The 7,500-nt window shown below is 54.1% G+C and overlaps 2 non-coding genes and 1 pseudogene across 2 annotated transcripts; all 3 read left to right on the plus strand.

Moving 5' to 3' along the window:
* Positions 1-4,771: 4,771 nt before the first annotated feature.
* On the plus strand, positions 4,772-6,681 carry LOC124585579. Its single transcript, XR_006974877.1, has one exon. It is a non-coding gene; the product is annotated as a small subunit ribosomal RNA (ribosomal RNA).
* A 351-nt stretch (positions 6,682-7,032) lies between these two features.
* On the plus strand, positions 7,033-7,187 carry LOC124585581. Its single transcript, XR_006974879.1, has one exon. It is a non-coding gene; the product is annotated as a 5.8S ribosomal RNA (ribosomal RNA).
* A 188-nt stretch (positions 7,188-7,375) lies between these two features.
* The window catches only part of LOC124585585, a 6,779-nt pseudogene continuing 6,654 nt past the window's right edge, over positions 7,376-7,500 (plus strand).

Genomic DNA, 7,500 nt, shown 5'->3' on the forward strand with positions numbered 1-7,500 from the left:
TCGAGCGCACCGCAAAACATACCGCCATCTGTAGGTCTCCCGCAACATGACCTCCTGCAACGACGATACCGTCATCTATGAGACGCCAAGCCGACTAAGACAGCGATGGGCCCACAGTGCCCTTCTTTCGACCCCACCCCAACGCCAGCGCCTCTGCCGCACGAAGTCGTGGACCGGCAATCACTCCACCTGCACCCGTTCGTGCCCCACCCCAACCGCCCAACTCGCAACTCCAGCGGATGAACGGCGGACTTTGCTCGCACTCGCAATGTGCAATCCACCCCTATAACGTGCGTTTCATGAAGAGTTATGTCCAATATGCGACATTCCCGCTGTCCATATACATGAGCTGCGAGCCGTACCACGTACGAGCTACAGACGCGATCGCGTTGCTCGCTGTACGAATGCAGATGCTCAGCGGCAGCTAGGAGGCGCTCCATCCATGTCGGTACCGGTGAGCGTTGCACTCGCAGTCGCAAAAACGTACGGCAAGTATATTACTCGGAAGAGTCAATGACAGTCCAAGCCCCCCTGCGTGGGAAGAGTCTTCCTAGGCCATGACCCACCGGAAGGGCGCAGCGTCCCCCACCCCAGACATGTGACGTCAGACTATCGGTATTGACGACTAGACTGATTCCTTATAATCATTTGCCATACACCGGTGGAAGCTGCCGAGACGAGTAACTACATAGCGGGCTCGCCGTGTCACTAATGTACAGAGATACAATAGTTTCGACTGGAACCGGATTAAACGTATACACGGCGCTGATTAGTAATAGATAGAGCCATCAGAATACAGATAATGTATAGACCTGTCCGTATACATGCTGAAAGACTCTGCTCACAATCACACGTCAGCCAGACACTCTTATCACGCACTACTCTCTGCCTGTAACAGGCACACAGACAATATGTAAGCACCAGCATGGAACAACACCCAGTGCATCCTCTCTGCCACATTAGACAATCCACACTATCATAACCAGACCGGGAGGTCCACTCGGAAAACAGAATATCCCACCCTTCCGACAACCACCATTGCTCAGCTAAGCCACCAACACCCACACATGTCCCAGACAGGGGTGCACCCAACATCACAATACTGCCTCCTGTCACACCACACAAACAATGGCAGGAATGAAAGACACAGGTCTGCCACAAGCATGGAATCAGAGCGCCGCCTGTTATGAGCCAAAGGTGCACCCTGACGTGGCAAATCAGATGATGCCGCAGTCATTTACTTACGATAATCACAATCAACAAACCGGGCCCCCCCCCCCCCCAAGTGCCTTAACCTAACCCGTATTGTACCTTAACCTAACCCGTATTGTACCTTAACCTAACCCGTATTGTACCTTAACCTAACCCGTATTGTACCTTAACCTAACCCGTATTGTACCTTAACCTAACCCGTATTGTACCTTAACCTAACCCGTATTGTACCTTAACCTAACCCGTATTGTACCTTAACCTAACCCATATTGTACCTTAACCTAACCCATATTGTACCTTAACCTAACCCATATTGTACCTTAACCTAACCCATATTGTACCTTAACCTAACCCATATTGTACCTTAACCTAACCCATATTGTACCTTAACCTAACCCATGTTGCGCCTTAACCTAACCCATGTTGCGCCTTAACCTAACCCATGTTGCGCCTTAACCTAACCCATGTTGCGCCTTAACCTAACCCATGTTGCGCCTTAACCTAACCCATGTTGCGCCTTAACCTAACCCATGTTGCGCCTTAACCTAACCCATGTTGCGCCTTAACCTAACCCATGTTGCGCCTTAACCTAACCCATGTTGCGCCTTAACCTAACCCATGTTGCGCCTTAACCTAACCCATGTTGCGCCTTAACCTAACCCATGTTGCGCCTTAACCTAACCTATGTTGCGCCTTAACCTAACCTATGTTGCGCCTTAACCTAACCTATGTTGCGCCTTAACCTAACCTATGTTGCGCCTTAACCTAACCTATGTTGCGCCTTAACCTAACCTATGTTGCGCCTTAACCTAACCTATGTTGCGCCTTAACCTAACCTATGTTGCGCCGTAACCTAACCTATGTTGCGCCGTAACCTAATATATGTTGCGCCATAACCTAACCTATGTTGCGCCTTAACCTAACCTATGTTGCGCCTTAACCTAACCTATGTTGCGCCTTAACCTAACCTATGTTGCGCCGTAACCTAACCTATGTTGCGCCTTAACCTAACCTATGTTGCGCCTTAACCTAACCTATGTTGCGCCTTAACCTAACCTATGTTGCGCCTTAACCTAACCTATGTTGCGCCTTAACCTAACCTATGTTGCGCCTTAACCTAACCTATGTTGCGCCTTAACCTAACCTATGTTGCGCCTTAACCTAACCTATGTTGCGCCGTAACCTAACCTATGTTGCGCCTTAACCTAACCTATGTTGCGCCTTAACCTAACCTATGTTGCGCCGTAACCTAACCTATGTTGCGCCTTAACCTAACCTATGTTGCGCCTTAACCTAACCTATGTTGCGCCTTAACCTAACCTATGTTGCGCCTTAACCTAACCTATGTTGCGCCTTAACCTAACCTATGTTGCGCCTTAACCTAACCTATGTTGCGCCTTAACCCAACACACGTTGGGCCTTAACCCAACACACGTTGGGCCTTAACCCAACACACGTTGGGCCTTAACCCAACACACGTTGGGCCTTAACCCAACACACGTTGGGCCTTAACCCAACACACGTTGGGCCTTAACCCAACACACGTTGGGCCTTAACCCAACACACGTTGGGCCTTAACCCAACACACGTTGGGCCTTAACCCAACACACGTTGGGCCTTAACCCAACACACGTTGGGCCTTAACCCAACACACGTTGGGCCTTAACCCAACACACGTTGGGCCTTAACCCAACACACGTTGGGCCTTAACCCAACACACGTTGGGCCTTAACCCAACACACGTTGGGCCTTAACCCAACACACGTTGGGCCTTAACCCAACACACGTTGGGCCTTAACCCAACACACGTTGGGCCTTAACCCAACACACGTTGGGCCTTAACCCAACACACGTTGGGCCTTAACCTGCTCTGTAATTGTCATACGACGCGTTAAATTAGTGTAGTGTTGCCTAACTGCAACCCCCGCAATATAGTTTGCTACTCGCACTGCCCGGTCCCCAGAGTATCGCTTCATGTTAAACACCTTGCAGCTATACACTGTAATGCGGATGGCGGCAGGACGTACATGCTCAATGCCCTTCGCAGTTGTTCATTGGCATTCGCATGGCGAAGCACAGCCTACGTTGTGGTACGGCTTGTGGCAACTGTCCGCTGATGTTGTACGTCCAAATCACACACTGTACCGCACATTGGTCCTCATGTACTGAATGATACATCGTGGTACATGTGTGACCGTACCACGACTGCGCCAACAACGGCGAACCATACGGTCCAAATATTGTGCACTCAGCTACGTGTCGTCTCCCTATAAGAGCTGGATTGCAGTATGGTATGCCGTGGATGGCGATCAGCATGAGCCGTCTGTTGATGTAGTGGCGCGTGTTGTCAGACGTAGTCGTCTCTTCTCACACACCGTGATAGCATGGTGCACTGCGTTCCACATCTGCGACATGCGACAGAGGCCGGTTGACAGTCGTTCGCGCAATGGACATCGCATACGTACGGGGGCCACCTTCCACGTGTTCGCGAAGCGTGCACATGTTGTTGCGTGTATGTGGGCAGACATAGTGTGTCGTGACACCTGACACAGGCATGCAACAATCGTTGAATTTGCAAATGGCGATGGACGTCTACGTTTGCTGGTGACGTTACGCAAATGAAGAACTGGTAAACCGTTGTGGTGCGGTTGTTCTCGCTAGAGGTGAATCAGTGATGGCGACGATCGGTTGAGCTACCAACCGGTTGTTTCAGCGATACCCACCATGCCCACGAACGTGAATGGCATGTGGGTGTGAAGCGATACGCGGCGGTGGCTGGGTGGGACCGTCCCCGGCCGGTGAGGGGGGGCCTTCCGGCGTGCTGGCCGCGCGGTGCGTGGGCGCACGCGCTACAGCCGGCTGGTGGGGGCGGCCAGTGGCAGGCGCGCCGGCCGACGGAGGCGGCAGGCGGCGCAGCTGCGCGCCGGCGCACCCTGCACGCGGCGCCGTGCGGCCAAAGTAGGTCCTCGCGGGCCCGGTGCGAAGCGCGGTGGACATCTGCAGTGTGCTGGTCCGATTGAGGACTGTGTGCGCTGAGGATGCGCCGCCGCCCGGCGCTCGGCGCCGCGACGCCGTCTGCTGCTCGGTCGCCTCTGCGGTTCTCGCAGGTGGATTGTATCGCAGCTGTGCGGACGTGTTGGCGCGTGCGCTGTGCTGGGAGAGTTCGCTTCGGCACCCAAGTGGGGCTTTTGTCCTTCTGTGGCGCTGGCGTTGGAGCTGCCGGCCACCGTAGGTGGCGCGTGTTGTCTCCCGCCGGCAATGCCACGACAGCACGCTCCCGGGCCTCTGTCGGCAGCGGCAAGCTCAGTTGGGAGCACGGGTGGTCGCACCTAAAGCGTCTACTCGCCAAACTCCGGGCGATTGCGCCTCTCTCGAACCCGACCAAGTACTTAGGACGGCGCTGCGCGCCGCCGGGACCTGAGAGGGTTTCGAGGTGTATTGTGCAGGGGAGCTCAGCCTCCTCCTGTTTGCAGAATAATTGAGCGGACGCTTGCGTGTTCGCGCGGGCCCCCGGGACACACTCCCGGGCGGCCGGCTGCTCAGCTCTAGTTGACGCAGCTCCCTGGTTGATCCTGCCAGTAGTCATATGCTTGTCTCAAAGATTAAGCCATGCATGTCTCAGTACAAGCCGCATTAAGGTGAAACCGCGAATGGCTCATTAAATCAGTTATGGTTCCTTAGATCGTACCCACGTTACTTGGATAACTGTGGTAATTCTAGAGCTAATACATGCAAACAGAGTCCCGACCAGAGATGGAAGGGACGCTTTTATTAGATCAAAACCAATCGGTCGGCTCGTCCGGTCCGTTTGCCTTGGTGACTCTGAATAACTTTGGGCTGATCGCACGGTCCTCGTACCGGCGACGCATCTTTCAAATGTCTGCCTTATCAACTGTCGATGGTAGGTTCTGCGCCTACCATGGTTGTAACGGGTAACGGGGAATCAGGGTTCGATTCCGGAGAGGGAGCCTGAGAAACGGCTACCACATCCAAGGAAGGCAGCAGGCGCGCAAATTACCCACTCCCGGCACGGGGAGGTAGTGACGAAAAATAACGATACGGGACTCATCCGAGGCCCCGTAATCGGAATGAGTACACTTTAAATCCTTTAACGAGTATCTATTGGAGGGCAAGTCTGGTGCCAGCAGCCGCGGTAATTCCAGCTCCAATAGCGTATATTAAAGTTGTTGCGGTTAAAAAGCTCGTAGTTGGATTTGTGTCCCACGCTGTTGGTTCACCGCCCGTCGGTGTTTAACTGGCATGTATCGTGGGACGTCCTGCCGGTGGGGCGAGCTGAAGGCGTGCGACGCGCCTCGTGCGTGCTCGTGCGTCCCGAGGCGGACCCCGTTGCAATCCTACCAGGGTGCTCTTGAGTGAGTGTCTCGGTGGGCCGGCACGTTTACTTTGAACAAATTAGAGTGCTTAAAGCAGGCAAGCCCGCCTGAATACTGTGTGCATGGAATAATGGAATAGGACCTCGGTTCTATTTTGTTGGTTTTCGGAACCCGAGGTAATGATTAATAGGGACAGGCGGGGGCATTCGTATTGCGACGTTAGAGGTGAAATTCTTGGATCGTCGCAAGACGAACAGAAGCGAAAGCATTTGCCAAGTATGTTTTCATTAATCAAGAACGAAAGTTAGAGGTTCGAAGGCGATCAGATACCGCCCTAGTTCTAACCATAAACGATGCCAGCCAGCGATCCGCCGCAGTTCCTCCGATGACTCGGCGGGCAGCCTCCGGGAAACCAAAGCTTTTGGGTTCCGGGGGAAGTATGGTTGCAAAGCTGAAACTTAAAGGAATTGACGGAAGGGCACCACCAGGAGTGGAGCCTGCGGCTTAATTTGACTCAACACGGGAAACCTCACCAGGCCCGGACACCGGAAGGATTGACAGATTGATAGCTCTTTCTTGATTCGGTGGGTGGTGGTGCATGGCCGTTCTTAGTTGGTGGAGCGATTTGTCTGGTTAATTCCGATAACGAACGAGACTCTAGCCTGCTAACTAGTCGCGTGACATCCTTCGTGCTGTCAGCGATTACTTTTCTTCTTAGAGGGACAGGCGGCTTCTAGCCGCACGAGATTGAGCAATGACAGGTCTGTGATGCCCTTAGATGTTCTGGGCCGCACGCGCGCTACACTGAAGGAATCAGCGTGTCTTCCTAGGCCGAAAGGTCGGGGTAACCCGCTGAACCTCCTTCGTGCTAGGGATTGGGGCTTGCAATTGTTCCCCATGAACGAGGAATTCCCAGTAAGCGCGAGTCATAAGCTCGCGTTGATTACGTCCCTGCCCTTTGTACACACCGCCCGTCGCTACTACCGATTGAATGATTTAGTGAGGTCTTCGGACTGGTACGCGGCATTGACTCTGTCGTTGCCGATGCTACCGGAAAGATGACCAAACTTGATCATTTAGAGGAAGTAAAAGTCGTAACAAGGTTTCCGTAGGTGAACCTGCGGAAGGATCATTACCGACTAGACTGCATGTCTTTCGATGTGCGTGTCGTGTCGCGCAACACGCTACCTGTACGGCTCGCAGTAGCCGTGCGCCGCGTGCGGAACCACGCGTGCTTCTCAAAACTAACGCCAATGTTGTGTGGTACGAGCGCTGAAGCGCTGGAGCGGCTGGCCTGCGGCACCTGGCGCCTGGCGCCGGTTTTGAATGACTTTCGCCCGACTGCCTGTCCGCTCCGGTGTGGAGCCGTACGACGCCCATCGGCCGTGAGGCCGTTGGACACAGAACGCTTGAACAGGGGCCGCCACACGCCTACGTCCCGCCTATGCAACTGTCTTGAAAGAGACAGTGTAAACTAAGAAAAGATCACCCAGGACGGTGGATCACTCGGCTCGTGGGTCGATGAAGAACGCAGCAAATTGCGCGTCGACATGTGAACTGCAGGACACATGAACATCGACGTTTCGAACGCACATTGCGGTCCATGGATTCCGTTCCCGGGCCACGTCTGGCTGAGGGTCGGCTACGTATACTGAAGCGCGCGGCGTTTGCCCCGCTTCGCAGACCTGGGAGCGTCGCGGCCGCCTGTGGGGCCGGCCGCGCCTCCTTAAACGTGCGATGCGCGCCCGTCGCCTGGCGGTTCGCATACCGGTACTTACTCGGTAGCGTGCACAGCCGGCTGGCGGTGTGGCGTGCGACACCTCGTACAACGACCTCAGAGCAGGCGAGACTACCCGCTGAATTTAAGCATATTACTAAGCGGAGGAAAAGAAACTAACAAGGATTCCCCCAGTAGCGGCGAGCGAACAGGGAAGAGTCCAGCACCGAACCCCGC

Source organism: Schistocerca americana, unplaced genomic scaffold, assembly GCF_021461395.2.
Source record: "Schistocerca americana isolate TAMUIC-IGC-003095 unplaced genomic scaffold, iqSchAmer2.1 HiC_scaffold_501, whole genome shotgun sequence".
Lineage (NCBI taxonomy): Eukaryota > Metazoa > Arthropoda > Insecta > Orthoptera > Acrididae > Schistocerca > Schistocerca americana.